This window comes from Bufo bufo, chromosome 3 (assembly GCF_905171765.1).
Source record: "Bufo bufo chromosome 3, aBufBuf1.1, whole genome shotgun sequence".
Classification (NCBI taxonomy): domain Eukaryota; kingdom Metazoa; phylum Chordata; class Amphibia; order Anura; family Bufonidae; genus Bufo; species Bufo bufo.
The window spans coordinates 184,424,718-184,443,434 of NC_053391.1; the positions used below are offsets into that span (position 1 = coordinate 184,424,718).

At 42.2% G+C, this 18,717-nt stretch overlaps 1 protein-coding gene across 2 annotated transcripts in view; it reads right to left on the bottom strand.

Moving 5' to 3' along the window:
- The window catches only part of LOC120993295 (norrin cystine knot growth factor NDP), a 198,323-nt gene extending 180,147 nt beyond the window's left edge, over positions 1-18,176 (bottom strand). For both annotated transcript variants that reach the window (XM_040421835.1, XM_040421834.1), the window contains exon 1: positions 17,974-18,176. The gene's annotated coding sequence lies outside the window, so the exon portion shown is untranslated. The remainder of the gene's footprint in view (positions 1-17,973) is intronic.
- Between the last annotated feature and the right edge of the window lie 541 nt (positions 18,177-18,717).

An 18,717-nucleotide genomic window follows, 5' to 3' on the forward strand; every position in this document is an offset into this window, starting at 1 on the left:
ATCCAGCAGGGTGGCAACCCAGTAGTCCGCACACGTTAAAATGTGGGCAACTCTGCTGTCGTTGCGCAGGCACTGCAGCATGTAGTCGCTCATGTGTGCCAGGCTGCCTAGAGGTAAGGACAAGCTGTCCTCTGTGGGAGGCGTATCGTCATCGTCCTGTGTTTCCCCCCAGCCACGCACCAGTGATGGGCCCGAGCTGCTTTGGGTGCCACCCCGCTGTGAACATGCTTCCTCCTCATCCTCCTCCACCTCCTCCTCATCCTCGTCCTCCTCGTCCTCCAGTAGTGGGCCCTGTCTGGCCACATTTGTACCTGGCCTCTGCTGTTGCAAAAAAACTCCCTCTGAGTCACTTCGAAGAGACTGGCCTGAAAGTGCTAAAAATGACCCCTCTTCCTCCTCTTCCTCCTGGGCCACCTCCTCTTCCATCATCGCCCTAAGTGATTTCTCAAGGAGACATAGAAGTGGTATTGTACGCTGATAACAGCGTCATCGCCACTGGCCATGTTGGTGGAGTACTCGAAACAACGCAACAGGGCACACAGGTCTCGCATGGAGGCCCAGTCATTGGTGGTGAAGTGTGTCTGATCCACAGTGCGACTGACCCGTGCGTGCTGCAGCTAAAACTCCACTATGGCCTGCTGCTGCTCACACAGTCTGTCCAGCATATGCAAGGTGGAGTTCCACCTGGTGGGTACGTCGCATATGAGGCGGTGAGCGGGAAGGCCGAAGTTACGCTGTAGCGCAGACAGGCGAGCAGCGGCAGGGTGTGAACGCCGGAAGCGCGAACAGACGGCCCGCACTTTATGCAGCAGCTCTGACATGTCGGGGTAGTTGCGAATTAACTTCTGCACCACCAAATTCAGCACATGCGCCAGGCAAGGGATGTGCGTCAAACCGGCTAGTCCCAGAGCAGCAACGAGATTTCGCCCATTATCGCACACCACCAGGCCGGGCTTGAGGCTCACCGGCAGCAACCACTCGTCGGTCTGTTGTTCTATACCCCGCCACAACTCCTGTGCGGTGTGGGGCCTGTCCCCCAAACATATGAGTTTCAGAATGGCCTGCTGACGTTTACCCCGGGCTGTGCTGAAGTTGGTGGTGAAGGTGTGTGGCTGACTGGATGAGCAGGTGGAAAAAGAGGAGGAGGAAGCTGAGTAGGAGGAGGAGGAGACAGGAGGCAAAGAATGTTGCCCTGCGATCCTTGGCGGCGGAAGGACGTGCGCCAAACAGCTCTCCGCCTGGGGCCCAGCCGCCACTACATTTACCCAGTGTGCAGTTAGGGAGATATAGCGTCCCTGGCTGTGCTTACTGGTCCACGTATCTGTGGTTAGGTGGACCTTGCCACAGATGGCGTTGCGCAGTGCACACTTGATTTTATCGGACACTTGTTTGTGCAGGGAAGGCACGGCTCTCTTGGAGAAGTAGTGGCGGCTGGGAACAACATACTGTGGGACAGCAAGTGACATGAGCTGTTTGAAGCTGTGTGTGTCCACCAGCCTAAATGACAGCATTTCATAGGCCAGTAGTTTAGAAATGCTGGTGTTGGGCCCCACCAAATATCGCTGTAAATTCTGCTGGCTACTGGGACCTGAGGTAGTTGGTTCACTAGGACGTGTGGCTGTGGCAGAACGGCCACGTCCTCTCCCAGCACCAGAGGGTCCACTAACACCACCACGACCATGTCCACGTCCGCGTCCCTTATTAGATGTTTTCCTCATTGTTCCCGTTCACCACAATTTTGAGAATGGCTAATTTGGGAATAGTTTTTCAACCCAGAAAAAAAAAAGTGCTTTTACGGTCACTAGAAATAACTTGACCAGCTAAAACAGTACAGATTTGGTTGAATAGAAATGTGAGGCCTGTTTTTTTTTGCGCTGTGTGAAAGGTATAGGTTTAATCACAGAATCAGACTTCTATCTGCACGGTAGCGTGTGTCTTAGGTTTTTCTGAATGACACTATCAGTACCTTCAATGTAAGATATCCTTTTTGGAATTGATTTCAAGTAGGCCTCAAATACCAGAAACTAGTTATTTTGAGAATGGCAAATTTGGGAATAGTTTTTCAACCCAGAAAAAAAAAAGTGCTTTTACGGTCACTAGAAATAACTTGACCAGCTAAAACAGTACAGATTTGGTTGAATAGAAATGTGAGGCCTGTTTTTTTTTGCGCTGTGTGACAGGTTCAGGTTTAATCACAGAATCAGACTTCTATCTGCACGGTAGCGTGTGTCTTAGGTTTTTCTGATGACACTATCAGCACCTTCAATGTAAGATATCCTTTTTGGGATAGATTTCAAGTAGGCCTCAAATACCAGAAACTAGTTATTTTGAGAATGGCAAATTTGGGAATAGTTTTTCAACCCAGAAAAAAAAAAGTGCTTTTACGGTCACTAGAAATAACTTGACCAGCTAAAACAGTACAGATTTGGTTGAATAGAAATGTGAGGCCTGTTTTTTTTTGCGCTGTGTGACAGGTATAGGTTTAATCACAGAATCAGACTTCTATCTGCACGGTAGCGTGTGTCTTAGGTTTTTCTGAATGACACTATCAGCACTTTCAATGTAAGATATCCTTTTTGGGATAGATTTCAAGTAGGCCTCATATACCAGAAACTAGTTATTTTGAGAATGGCAAATTTGGGAATAGTTTTTCAACCCTGAACAAAAACTGTGCTTTTACGGTCACTACAAATAACTTGACCAGCTAAAACAGTACAGATTTGGTTGAATAGAAATGTCAGGTCTATTTTTTAGGTGCTGGGTGACAGGCTCAACTTGCCTCTGATGTAGTATATGGCCAAAAAATAACCACACTGTTGATGGTTAAATGCACTTGGGTGACACAGGCTCAGCCTGCACCAGATGTAGTATATGGCCAAAAAATAACCACACTGTTGATGGTTAAATGCACTTCGGTGACACAGGCTCAGCCTGCACCAGATGTAGTATATGGCCAAAAAATAACCAGACTGTTGATGGTTAAATGCACTTCGGTGACACAGGCTCAGCCTGCACCAGATGTAGTATATGGCCAAAAAATAACCAGACTGTTGATGGTTAAATGCACTTCGGTGACACAGGCTCAGCCTGCAGCTGATGTAGGATATAGCACAAAATAACCACACTATTGATGGTTAAATACACTTGGTGATAGCTTGTGCTGGCGCACCACAAGTCACAAAATGGCCGCCGATCACCCCAGAAAAAAAGTGATCTAAAAACGCTCTGGGCAGCCTCAAAAAAGTGAGCAAGTCAATATTAGCACTTCAATGATCCACAGCTGCAGATCGATCACAGAATGAAGTCTTTTGGAGGAGTTAATCTGCCTAATCTCGCCCTAACGTCGCAGCTGCAACCTCTCCCTATGCTTGAATCAGCAGAGTGACGTGCAGCGCAACGTGACCCAAGCTTATATAGAGGCTGGGTCACATGCTGCACTGGCCAATCACAGCCATGCCAATAGTAGGCAAGGCTGTGATGGCCTCTTGGGGCAAGTAGTAAGACGCTTGTTAATTGGCTGCTTTGCAGCCTTTCAAAAAGCGCCAAGAAAGCGCCGAATACCGAACCCGAATCCGGACTTTTACGAAAATGTTCGGGTTCGGGTCCGTGTCACGGACACCCCAAAATTCGGTACGAACTATACAGTTCGGGTTCGCTCATCCCTACTAATAAGCCCTTTTTTTTTTTTCCCACTAATACATGGCAAAAAAAGGCTTTAGAACATATAACTGCGGCAGTGAACGGTAAATATTATATTTTTTTTGCCACTAATACACGCCAAAAAGGGATTTAATTTTAGGTATCATCTATTGCAAACCTGAAAGCAGCAGTATAATGGCAATTTGGGTCCCTAGTTAGTGCAGCAAGGTGTAATAGGATTGTTCCTATTACCCAGGCTGTACACTCCCCTATTGGATCCTGTTCTGCTTCAATACTGTGGAATAATTCCTCTTTATCCTTTTCCTACACTTCTAATGCTCTTTCCCTGAACTTCTATTGAGCAAAATATAAGTTTTCAAGTCTTTCCTAGCACTGTCCCTAGTGCCTGCTAACGTCTCTCTCTGCACTAAGTTCACTGGAAAATGGCTGAATCCAAGATGGCTGAGGCTATTTATAGGGCTGTAACATCACAGGGCCGGCTGGCTGCTGATTGACTGCATGCATTGGATTGTTCCCAGAGTTTCTTGCTCCATGTCTTAACGTGCAGCAGCCATTTTAGGAAAAAATGTGATTTGTCACCATGAAGCGTGAGGAAATTCATATTCGGTGTGAATCGAAAAATTCCTGAAATTTGGATCAAATTCCACTTCGTCAGCTTCTATTCACTCATCTCTAATTCTGATATGTTCAAAAAATTCTAGCGCCATGACTTGTCTTAAAATCTAGGTTTTATTGAAGCACTCAAAGACAGCATGCAGAGGATAATGATACATTTTGGGCTGCTTGGAAAGCTCTAAATTGTTCATGTCCAAAGACATGAATGATTTAATAGAAAGTAATAAGCTCAGTGCCTGAGAGTGGGTAGGTACTCAACCAATTAGAAAATAGGGACATCTGTCAGCAGACTTGTGCCTATGGAACTGGCTGAACTGTTGCATGTGCGCTTGGCAGCTGAAGGCATCTGTGTTGGTTCCATGTCCATATGCAGTGTCGAGCAGGTGTAATTTTACAACTCTGCCATCCCCATTCGTTTCAGTTCAAGTGAATAAGACGGAGCTGCCCATTGAAGTTAATAGGGATGGAGGAGCTTTAATTACACCTGCTCGTCGCTGCAGTTGGAACGGCAAGCGGGTAAACTGAGAAGAGAAGGCAATGCTTGTACTGCTTTCTTCTCTGCTGATCGACGGGGGGTGCCGGGAGTCTGACTCCTGCCGATCTGATATTGATCACCCATCCTGATGATTGTAGGTCATCAACTTAAAAAAGCGGACAATCCCTTTAACATCGCTCACATTGAATTTGTCTAATGAGTTGTATTAGGGTTTCCATAGTGGTGTACAAGCCCTTTTCTGTCTTATTATAAGAAATTGTAGCATGAAACTCATTATGCACGGAGGTATTCTTAATCCTTCAGAAGCAGTGCTTCTATTGGAGAATATATCTGTGCACATGGAGTCTTGTAGAGGCTGTACAGGGTCTCTTGTGTATATGGGCTCTTAATTGGTCCTTTCCATCATTCAAGCATTAGTGTTGAACACGAATATTCGAAAAGCCAATTTTTATCTCGAATATCGCCACTTCGAGAATTCGCGAATATTTAGAATATAGTGCTATATAGTCATTATATCGAATATTCTGCATTTTTTCCATCTGAACACATGATTCCTCCCTGCTTCTTGCTTGTGGGCCAATGAGTGATTGGCCCACAAGCAACTTAAGCAGGGAGGAATCATGACTTCAGATGGAAAAAAATGACGAATATTCTAAAATACGAATATATAGCACTATATTGAATATAGTGCTATATATTAGTTTTTTTAGAATATTCAGCCTTTTTTTTCCAACGGAAGTCATGATTCCTCCCTGCTTAAGTTGCTTGTGGACCAATGACTCATTGATCCAGGGAGATATTCGGATTGCCTGATTGGAGTCGGGAAGGAATTTTTTATTCCCCTAAAGTGAGGAAAATTGGCTTCTACCTCACAGGGTTTTTTTGCCTTCCTCTGGATCAACTTGCAGGATGACAGGCCGAACTGGATGGACAAATGTCTTTTTTCGGCCTTATGTACTATGTTACTATGTAGTCATGTGTTTAGATGGAAAAAATGATGAATATTCGATATAACGAATATATAGCACTACACTGCGTGCAGAATTATTAGGCAAATGAGTATTTTGACCACATCATCCTCTTTATGCATGTTGTCTTACTCCAAGCTGTATAGGCTCGAAAGCCTACTACCAATTAAGCATATTAGGTGATGTGCATCTCTGTAATGAGAAGGGGTGTGGTCTAATGACATCAACACCCTATATTAGGTGTGCATAATTATTAGGCAACTTCCTTTCCTTTGGCAAAATGGGTCAAAAGAAGGACTTGACAGGCTCAGAAAAGTCAAAAATAGTGAGATATCTTGCAGAGGGATGCAGCACTCTTAAAATTGCAAAGCTTCTGAAGCGTGATCATCGAACAATCAAGCGTTTCATTCAAATTAGTCAACAGGGTCGCAAGAAGCGTGTGGAAAAACCAAGGCGCAAAATAACTGCCCATGAACTGAGAAAAGTCAAGCGTGCAGCTGCCAAGATGCCACTTGCCACCAGTTTGGCCATATTTCAGAGCTGCAACATCACTGGAGTGCCCAAAAGCACAAGGTGTGCAATACTCAGAGACATGGCCAAGGTAAGAAAGGCTGAAAGACGACCACCACTGAACAAGACACACAAGCTGAAACGTCAAGACTGGGCCAAGAAATATCTCAAGACTGATTTTTCTAAGGTTTTATGGACTGATGAAATGAGAGTGAGTCTTGATGGGCCAGATGGATGGGCCCGTGGCTGGATTGGTAAAGGGCAGAGAGCTCCAGTCCGACTCAGACGCCAGCAAGGTGGAGGTGGAGTACTGGTTTGGGCTGGTATCATCAAAGATGAGCTTGTGGGGCCTTTTCGGGTTGAGGATGGAGTCAAACTCAACTCCCAGTCCTACTGCCAGTTTCTGGAAGACACCTTCTTCAAGCAGCGGTACAGGAAGAAGTCTGCATCCTTCAAGAAAAACATGATTTTCATGCAGGACAATGCTCCATCACACGCGTCCAAGTACTCCACAGCGTGGCTGGCAAGAAAGGGTATAAAAGAAGAAAATCTAATGACATGGCCTCCTTGTTCACCTGATCTGAACCCCATTGAGAACCTGTGGTCCATCATCAAATGTGAGATTTACAAGGAGGGAAAACAGTACACCTCTCTGAACAGTGTCTGGGAGGCTGTGGTTGCTGCTGCACGCAATGTTGATGGTGAACAGATGAAAACACTGACAGAATCCATGGATGACAGGCTTTTGAGTGTCCTTGCAAAGAAAGGTGGCTATATTGGTCACTAATTTGTTTTTGTTTTGTTTTTGAATGTCAGAAATGTATATTTGTGAATGTTGAGATGTTATATTGGTTTCACTGGTAAAAATAAATAATTGAAATGGGTATATATTTGTTTTTTGTTAAGTTGCCTAATAATTATGCACAGTAATAGTCACCTGCACACACAGATATCCCCCTAAAATAGCTAAAACTAAAAACAAACTAAAACTACTTCCAAAAATATTCAGCTTTGATATTAATGAGTTTTTTGGGTTCATTGAGAACATGGATGTTGTTCAATAATAAAATTAATCCTCAAAAATACAACTTGCCTAATAATTCTGCACTCCCTGTATATTCTATAGTGCTATATATTCGGTTTTTGACCCATGCCTGGATTGATTGCGTAATATTCGCATATTACACGATCATTACCTTGCCGATTTTCGAATAAAAAGAATGTAGAATATAACGAATATTCAAATTTGCGAATATTCGACAAATATTCGCGAAATATCACAAATTCGAATATGACCCCTGCCGCTCATCACTATCCAGCATCAAACAATATACGCCACTATAGAAGATTAACAGCTTAAGAAATACAAAGGCCAAAAAGAGGTGTTGGGCAATTAGGTTCATTAGAAGCAGGTCACATAATAACAGTTTTTTAAAGGAAACCTGTCATCAACTTTATGCTGACCTCACTGAGGATAGCATAAAATAGTGACAGAAATGCAGATTTCAGAGGTGTATCACTCATAAGCTAATAGTAAGTGGTTGCCGAGAACCAGCATCATAATCATTGCAGTACAGGCCTTGAAAAGAGTCAAATCTACCTGAGAAGAGTCATGGTTATTCATAATCCCCTGCGCTCCCCACCCCCCCGCCCATCTGCTGATGAATGTCAGTTCTCTCCTAGCGGGAAAGAGAGAAAACTAGGTAGAAGACTGTTAATCAGCAGCAGATGGGCAGGAGAGCAGGAATTCATGAATAACCATTACTCTTCTCAGGTGGCCGTGACTATTTTCCAGGCCCAGTCTGCAATGATTGTGGTTAGAGATGAGCGAATCGAAGCTGACAAAGTCAAAATCATTCAGAATTTCAGGAAAAATTAGATTCTGAACGAATGCGAATTTCCTCGCGCTTCTTGGTAACGAATCACAATTTTTCCTAACATGGCGGCAAGCCGGCTACAATGGCAGCTAAAATGAAAGCTACACGTGTGAGGACATGGGGCAAGAAACTCTGGAAAGTCGGGATGACCCATAATGCCATGCATTCAGCCAATCAGCAGCCAGCCAGCCTGGTGATGTCACAGCCCTATAAATACGGCAGCCATCTTAGAGTCTGCCATTCACCATCGTACTTTGTTCAGGGACAGACGTGTATGCAGGCGCTAGGGAGAGTGAAAGAAAAACTAATTGTTGAAAAAAAAAAACAGGAAAGAAGCGATTTACTAGTGCAGGGAAAGGATAGTGAGAGGAATCATTTCACAGTCAGGGAGAGACGTGTGCAGATGCTAGGGAGAGTCGTAGGAAAATCCTCATTGTGAAAAAAAGCGATTTACAAGTGCAGGGAAACATTACTTGGGGATCCAGATAGTCTCATAATACAGCTCTGCCATTCCAGAAATTAGTTATTGGGGTACAAGTGCTATGTTGAAAAGCCTTTAGTGGCTTTTATCTGTGAAAAAAGATAAATATATATACAGGTCACTTTTGCTGTTTTCTGCACTGATATCATTTAGTGGCCTATTTCAATACAATATGAGAAATATTTACGCAGGTCACTTTTGTTGTTATTTGCGCTAAAAGCGTTTATTGCCATATTTCTAGAGGAAAAGAGAAAAATAGACGCAGTTCACATTTGCTGTTATTTGCGCTAAAAGCGTTTATTGCCATATTTCTAGAGGAAAAGAGAAAAATAGACGCAGTTCACATTTGGTGTTATTTGCGCTAAAAGCGTTTCTTGTCGTATTTCACTACAATACGAAAAAAATAGACGCAGTTCACATTTGGTGTTTTTTGTGCTAAAAGCGTTTATTCGCATATTTCTAAAGAAAAATATTTGCAGTTCACTTTTTCTGTTATTTACTTAGAAATCGTTTAGTGGCCTATTTTAGTCCAATACGAGAAATATATACGCAGTCCACTTTTGCTGTTATTTACGGTGAAATCGTTTTGTTGCCAATTTCAAACACTTTAGTTGCCTCTGAGTAAAAAAAGAAAAATATATTTGGCGCTTTTAGGGGTGTTTTAATTAGCTTTTACTTTATTTAGTTCAGCTAAAAGTATGTCAGACAGGGAAGTGCCAGGGCCTGCACAGGGGAGTGTCAGAGGCGTAAATGATTCTGGCGCAGGCACAGGTCGCAGCAGAGTAAGGGTGCATGGCAACAGGGGTTTCTTCCCGAGGCCTCAGGTCCACATGTCAGCTAGCAGTCGTGTCTTGACCAGCAACCCAGTGGTTCTTGATTGGTTGACTGGACCTTCGACTTCGTTGCAAGTGACAGCAGCACCAGCAGCCTGAGTCTAGAGTCGCTGTTGAGCAGCTTTCTTCACCCGCATAGTGAAGAAACTACTCACCAGCAGCAGCAGGTAGACCTGGAGCAGGACCTAGACCAGCAGGTGGTGGCATACTTTGACAGCACCCTGCCAGCCGTCATAGAAGATCCACTGGACTGCTGGGCAGCCAAACTGGATTTATGGCCACAACTGGCTGAGTTTGCCCTGGAAAAGCTGTCCTTCCCAGCCAGTAGTGTGGCATCAGAGCTGGTGTTTAGTGCGGCAGGGGCCATAGTTACCCCAAGAAGAAATCGCTTGTCCACCCAAAATGTGTAGAGACTTACTTTTGTCAAGATGAATCAGGCGTGGATCAGCCAGGATTTCCACCCACCAATGCCTGATGCATCAGATTAGATCATCCATCTCCACACTATGTCACCGTGCCACTCTGTGGTATCATTCTGCTGCTGCTGCTGTTGCCGCCATGTCCACACTATGTCACCATGCCACTCTGTGGTATCATCCTGCTGCTGTTTCTGCCATCTCCACACTATGTTACCGTGCCACTTTGTGGCCTCCTGATGCTGCCATGTCCACACTATGTCACCATGCCACTCTGTGGTATCATGCTGCTGCTGTTGTCGCCATCTCCACCCTATGTCACTGTGCCACTCTGTGGCCTCCTGATGCTGCCATCTCCACCCTATGTCACCGTGCCACTGTGGCCTAATCATACTGCTGCTCTCACCTCCACACTTTGTCATTATGCCATTCTGTGGACTCCTGATGCTGCCGCCACCTCCAGATCCTGTCATTGTGTCACTTGGTGGTCTCCTCATGCTGCTTCTACCTCACCACTATGTCATACGGCCACTCTGTGGACTTCTCATGCTGTTCCCACCATCCCCACTCTATGACGGGGTCGCTATTGTCCTTGTTTGGCCTTCTTGAAATTACAATTTATTTGACCTTTCTTCTGATCGGTCAGAAGGAAGGAAAAATGAGACGCACAACGGATCCTGTCTGTGTAGCAGCTGTAAGGCCTGTATGGTCGCATCAGAATTGGCTTATGTTTTTGTAGCCAAAAGCAGGAGTGGGTACAAAACACAGAAGACATGCAAATATTCCCTTAACGTGTCATCTCTGTTTTAGATCCACTCCTGTTTTTTTTTTTTTTGCATTACCAATACTCCTGGATTACTGAGCAAATGCTGACCAAGTGAAGGCGGATGGTCCACAGACAGGATCTGTTTTTTGTGGGTTATTGTTCTGACGGATCAGAGGAAGGGCAAAATAATCAGTGACATCAACACAAACTTACTGCTGACACCCTCTCCCCTCTGTCTGGGGAGCTCTATTTGTATAAGCATTTCTTCTTGACGCTAACATCGACCTGTAAGGCTGAGTTATTTGGTCAGTTTTGGCCCCATGACTGCCCAAATAAGTGAAGTGTGCAGTGATTATAATAGCGACGCCTGTCATCTGCATGTCATACAGACTGACAGTATTATTTCACTACCCCAACACACTCCCTATGCGTGTTACTGCAAGGCACAGTGTTCTACACCCATATAAAGGCTCTATGCAGCCCTGAAATAGCCGTTTTTTATCGTGATTCGTTGCGAATATATTCGGATCAAAGCTAATTTTTTTGGAGAATTCGGCGAACCGGCCAAACCAAATTTTTTTGAAATTCGCTAATCTCTAATTGTGATGTTGGTTTCTCGGCAACCACTTACTTTTAACTTTCAAAACGACAGTCCACTGAAATCAACTCACCTGTCTCTACTTTATGCTGCCTTTAGTTTGGGCAGCATAAAGTTGATGACAGGTTCCCTATAAGTTTCTTTCCAAAGTTCAACCTTTAACATGCATTTTAATAAAATTAAAGCATTGAGATGAGCAGCTACTAGACACCTCCAGCGCCACTTGTCACAAACCAAACAATAGAATCAAGTCAAACACAATAAAATATCAGAAGAGAATCTGCGTAGCCATACACAAATAATAAAATGTTGGTCAAAAAGATTTGTGACTGCACCAATACACATGCTAAATGGGTATGTTTCAGTGAAGAAGGTGAGGTAAGTGGCTGCCACAAACCTTTGGGTCAACTTATCTCTAGTGGAGGAGACAAAAGATCAGAATGTTAAAGATCAACCTGTCTAGCTACTGCTTTCATTGTAAGGAGATTCATGGGAACAGAGTTGGTGCACCTATACAGATAAGAGGAAGAGAAAATATCCGCTGAGATTTGAAAAATCTACAAACTTAAATTGAAATACAAAGGTTTATTTAACATTAATTTCCATAGAAAGTTATAAAGAAAACAATAGTTAATTTTCAGAATCAGCAATAGAATTTGTAGCTCTTCATAGGTGTTATTGATAAAACATTAAACTCACATACGGATTTTAGAACAAATTCTGCTGCAGATTTCACCCTGTGAAAATCTGCTGCAAAAACCACAGCAGAAATGTCATATACAGAGCATGTACAGACATGTAGCATTTATATATCTGCAGATAACATTTATTTATTTATGTAGCTGTACCTTACTTTGCAGCACCTTTTCACAGCATGTATTCACTCATATCTCTCTCTGTCCCTAGTATGTTTAACAAGCTAATTTCCATGTCTCAGGCACATATGCTAGGGTCAATTTCATAGGAAACAATTAATCTAAGTATAGTTTGGGAGTCTCAGGGGAGACCATGTGAATATGGGAAGAACATACAAATTCCAAGCAGATGTTGCCATTGTCAGATTCAAATCCATGCCAAGGCATCTATACTACAAGGCCGAATTTCACAGCACTAAAAATGGCCACCCACAAAATAAAGAAACTTAAAAATAAGGAAACATGCCATGAATCTGTGATGGATTGATGGATAGATAGATAATAAAAAATAGATAGACGGAATAGATGGAAAAATATAAGATAGATGGACTGAATGAAAAATAGATTTTGGTTTCGCTCTGGTAGACAGGATTAGCGGATGCAGTATAGAGGCAACAACAAGTTCTTTGGATCAAATAGGTCAGTGTTTTATTCACACTTCAGGCAAGTGACAAAACAAGCAGTCATAATCAAGCAAATAGTCACCTTGCGGTGTTGGTGGTAATTCACACCATGCGGCAATTCTGCCTCAAAGAGTCCTTGACCATAGCAGCACTAACCTGTTTTCACGCCAAACAGGTAGCAAGCCTTCATCCAGACACAAGGCTCCCAGATCCTAACACAGAGACCTGTTTTCTGAGCCCAGCTGCCTATTTAAGGACAGCCAGGTGCTGCCAAAACCCGGACCGGCACTTAAAATCCGGTCCGGTATTTGACCTGACCTGGCTGTAAATCAGCCCAGCAGCACATGCTTGGAGGAAAATACCTATTTTCCCAGACAAAACCTCTCACTGTGTCACAATGGATACAGAAATAAAAAACACAGAAGAGAGCAGCACAGTCACTAGTGATTGTGGGTTCAATTCCTCAGGATCCAAGGATAAAGATCCAATAGAAATCTAGATAGTATTCCAAAAATGAGGCTTGACAAATGCCTCATTATGATGGGCTGCATTAGTGAATATAGCAGGTCCACCCCCTTTTCACTGATATCTGGAGTGCTCCCTCGTTTTTGGATAAATGGATAGATAGACAGACAGACTGAATGAAAAATAGGACAGAAGATAGATAGATATGAGATAGATAGATAGATAGATAGATAGATAGAAACATAGTTTGTAAGGATGAAACAGTTCAGACGGTTATCCTGCAAGTTGATCCATAGATAGATAGGAAGGATAGACAGATAGATAGATAGATAGATAGATAGATAGATAGATAGATAGATAGATAGATAGACAGACAGACAGACAGACAGACAGACAGACAGATAGATAGATAGAAAGGATAGATAGGAAGGATAGATAGGAAGGATAGATAGATAGATAGATAGATAGATAGATAGATAGATAGATAGATAGATAGATAGATAGATAGATAGATAGATAGAAAGGATAGATAGGAAGGATAGGAAGGATAGATAGATAGATAGATAGATAGATAGATAGATAAGATAGATAAGAAGGATAGATAGGAAGGATAGATAGATAAATAGATATATAGGATAGATAGGATAGATAGGAAGGATAGATAGATAGATAGATATAGATAATAGATAGATAGATAGATAGATAGATAGATAGATAGATAGATAGATAGATAGATAGATAGATAGAGATAGATAATAGATAGATAGATAGATAGATAGATAGATAGATAGATAGATAGATAGATAGATAGAAAGGATAGATAGGAAGGATAGGAAGGATAGATAGATAGATAGATAGATAGATAGATAGATAGATAGATAGATAGATAGATAGATAAGATAGATAAGAAGGATAGATAGGAAGGATAGATAGATAAATAGATATATAGGATAGATAGGATAGATAGGAAGGATAGATAGATAGATAGATATAGATAATAGATAGATAGATAGATAGATAGATAGATAGATAGATAGAGATAGATAATAGATAGATAGATAGATAGATAGATAGATAGATAGATAGATAGATAGATAGATAGTAGATAGATTGCACATGTGTGCTTGATTTAATGACCCAAAGTAACATAAAACTGTTTAGCATCATTTTGATCCCATAAACTTCACGTTGAGCACCAGTCATTTAGATTGAAGAGGCCATGTAAATAATTCCCCATTAATACCTCTCCAAAGCTTGTAAGAGAAGCAAAGAAAATAAACAATGCCGGGAGGCGCATTAAGCATGCAGCTAAAGTGGAAGTGATTGAAGTGCTGCCCATCAGAGAAGCGGTTCAATGTTGGGCATGCACAGCCAGCCAGCTGTTCTGAGGGCTCATAACCTTCTCCTTTATTGTTCTGCTCAGTTAGAGGTGGGGCATGAGAGGGATTCCAAACATAGCACATGTTTATACAGAAATGTTAATATGTTCCACACTCTCACATACATAAAAAGGAAATAACAGCTGATCAGAATCAGACCAGACCGCACTCTCTGACAACACTCATTTGGAGAACTGTGGAAAATCCAGGAGAGCTGATCACCCACAGGGAGGCAGGGGTAATCTAACTACAGCTGCCCTTTTATCTAGGGATCATCACAATTTAAGCATCCAATGGAAGGGCAAAAGTATTTAGCACCGATCTTGCCAGTGCCCTAATGTTAATGCCTTTGTCTGAGTCTGTGAATTCAACATTATTATTTACAAAGCATTCTACAGGCAGGTGACATTCAATCCAATATTCCATCATTCATCTTTCACTTTGTGATTTTCAGTATTTTGCTCAGCATTTGCAGACAGCCTTAAAGGGCATGTCCACCTTTGAACTGATTTTTCTTTACCTGTTGCAAAATGAAGATATAGTTGATGGTTTGGGGGTACTGTTTCCCATTGAAGAGACACAGCAGTGTACATTTGGAGACTTATTTTTCATGCAATGCTCAATGGGACAAATATATGCAAATTAGCTCATGTCAGCCCGGGGGATAGGTGAAAGGGAGCATGGGACTGTATGACCAGACTACGAAGGGCTTGTTTGCTGACTCTAACCATGGAGTAACTTAGGTCTACATAGCAGCTATAGACACACATTGGCAGTAGTTTTTATTTTATTTTAGAGCAATTATAATTCTTATTATATTAAAGTATGAATCATTTTACCTATATATAATTATATTGTACACTGGTTTGTATAGAACATACACAGCTTGTTACGCTTTGGCCAAAATGTACACCAATGTCTCATCCAGCATGGAGGCAGGGCAGAGTGCTGGATGTAGTGTACGATCATATTTGCATTTTCCGTTTGTATATGTATTTCGCCATAGTGATCTGCACCTGCAGGCAGGTTGTGCGGACTCAACCCCCCACATTTTTTCTTTGTAGTTTATATTGGAGGCGTGGCGATCTCCTTTGAGTCATGCACACCTGACCAGTCAATCTGTCCTAGAGGCTGGTTTTAAAATCAGTATAAAACTGAGTCTGCTTATATAGAACCTACCAGTAGCCATTTGGCTCCAGGAGAAGTATATGTTGGGCTCAGCATGCATGTTGGTATTTGCATCCCTGGATCCGATGAAAGCTGTAATGGCACCGGACGGGGTTAAAAGCAGAGTGTGCTTGGCTTGCATGCTGACCTGCATTCCCTGGACTTTATGTGGCTGTCATGGCCCATAAACAGGTAGGAACAAGTGTTAGGGACCACTCAAATGAGACGACCTTGACGTGGTGAGTGGCTTATTACGCTTTGGCCAAAATGTACACCAATGTCTCATCCAGCATGGAGGCAGGGCAGAATGCTGGATGTAGTGTGCGATCACATTTGCATTTTCCGTTTGTATACACAAAATATAACTGGGAGAGCAGAGACAGCAGACTACTGTATCACCAGCACTGTTGACTTAGGCTACTTTCACACTAGCATTTTTGCTGGATCCGGCAGGGCTCAGCAAAAACGCTTCCGTTACTGATAATACAACCGTCTGCATCCGTTATGAATGGATCCGGTTGTATTACCTTTAACATTGCCAAGACAGATCTAGCATTAACTCCATTGAAAGTCAATGGAGGACGGATCCGTTTTCTATTGTGGCAGATTGTGGCAGATAAAACAGATCCGTCCCCATTGACTTGCATTGGGAGTCATGACGGATACGTCTTGATCAGTTTCCCAGGACGGAAAGCAAAATACAACATGTTGCGGTTTGCTCTCCGGTCTGGGAACGCAACTAAACGGAACGGAATGCATTTTGGAGCATTTCGTTCTGTTCAGTTTTGTCCCCATTGACAATGAATCGGGACAAAGCTGAAGCGTTTTTTTTCCGGTATTTAACCCCTATGAAGGAAATAAATACCGGCAAACTTAAATGCTAGTGTGAAAGTACCCTTAAAGGACTTTTACACATTCTACACATTCTAATAGTGCTGACTTAGAGCTCATGAATATCAAATAAAATCTTCAATTACCAGCAGCCACAATCCACACAGCGCAGTTTGGAACGTCACCAGTGATGTCTTGTATACAGGGCCAGGACTATCAGCTTACAAACCATGTGATCTGTACACGGGATTGAGGTGGTGACATCACAGGACACAGATTCACTAATGTAATTACATTGCAAACTTCAAGTGAGGGGAAAAAATGACTCAATCGACCCCTTTAAATAGTTAAAATGCCAATGTGTATAAAGATGCAGGGGTGGGCATGCCGTATGAGACATGAGTGCAGTTGCACTATGGTCCAGCTTCCTACTATCAATTAGATGGCATATAAGAGCAATGTAAGACAACGAATTTCATAGCTCACAATCACTGGAGCGTACATGACGATGCTCACTCAAAACAGATCACCTCTGTGAGAATATAACTAAGGCAAGGTTTACCGTCGTGGAGAAATTCCAGTTTTCTGTTCCCGCATTAGAGCAGAAAACCAAAATCGCTGGATCAGGCATATGACAGACCCTACCAGCACCTGACGGACCATACTGGAATCTGCATCTACGGCTCCTTGCAGAACCGCCACTGCAGATGGGAATCTAGCCTTATTTATATACATTACCATTAAGATGAGATACTAGTATAGATTGCCAAGTACTCACCCTCTCCTTCCACAGGAGAGTGAGTAAGAAGACCCCCTCTGCACCCAGTGGACATCTGATCACAGAGACCATATTTTAACAAAATGTACAGTTCACATTCTCAGATATTTACTAAAAACCGTAGAACCCCTCAAATGTTCTGGTTGATGTAAGCTGTCCACTCACTAGCCATAAATATGGATGATCACTGCTGTGTGCTTGATGTGATGTTCAATGTATTATTGCAGTCCACTTTATGTAGGGTTAACCACTAGGGCTGTGTTATTTTCCTGATACCCCATTCTGATCTAAGTACATACTACCAGCCTAAAAACAGCTCCCCCCCCCTCCCTTATCATCTTTATCCCTCAATCTCTTTGGATTGTAAACTTCTATAAGCTATCTGCTGGCATGTGTTATCTTTCTCTTAGAAACCTGTTTTTTCATTGTGTGATTTCTAAGTATATTAGGCTTTTGTAAAGCACCATAGAGACTGGTGGCTCTAGATCAATAAATAATAGGGCTACAAACTATACGTACTTATAGAACAACTTACTGTACATGTCTTACATTAGGCACTGTCCACCACTTGTATAAATAAAATATAAAAATGTATTAAATACTGCACTCTTGCTAAACTAAATCAATAAAAAAAAAAAAATATTACAATTATTCTTCTTATTATTATTTAATTTTATTGTAAAGCTAAATTACAGATAAATAATAAATCTATTAGTTCTTCTGTAACTAATAACCCACTTTATTGACATCACATAAACTAAGTGCTTTACATTAAGAATGTTCATATACGGTATTTTAAATGCAGATTTTCTTACCTTTTCAAAGAAATCCTTTACAATCTGTATTAACTTCCATCCTTAATCCAAGTGTAGGGAAAAAAAAATGTGCAGCCCAAAGATATTGTAAAAATCTTGTATTAGTCCACTATAGGAAAGAAGAAAAAAAAGAATCTGATAAATGTGACTTCTTGCCCAGCACTCATTGTCTACCATCAGTGCCCTCAGCTCTGCATCTTAGCTGCCTAGTTCACACTTCGAACATTTGTTGTGCCTCAGTAACTAAGTCCACTACTAAATATACTTGTCTGAGGTCCTGCCAACACAAACACGGTATATTTCCTCCTAGCCAGTAGCCAATCATAGACCCCCATGAAATCCTTCCTAATCCATAACCAGTGCACTTCAATCCATGACAAAGCTTCTCTAACATTAATATAAATATTATTGTATAAATTAAAAGAGGTGCCGCGCGGCATGACACACGTAGCTTGAAATAATTCTTGCCTATTGTTCCTGTCATCCCAGATATCCCCGGCAGATGCTGTGCAGGAGATCAGTGAACATATGTAATCACAGGAGAACAGGCTCATTGAAATTAGCAGGCGAAGCTTCAGAGGCTGCTCTAAAAGCACAAGGCACTGAGGCATCCATAGAACTTTACAGAGAGAGAGAGGCACAGGAGAGCTGAGGTGTCTGGCTCTGGTCATGCTCACTGGAACCACGAGTGTACAGGCAGGTTGGGCACAACTTTATAATTAACAGATGTTCCAAATCTCTCCC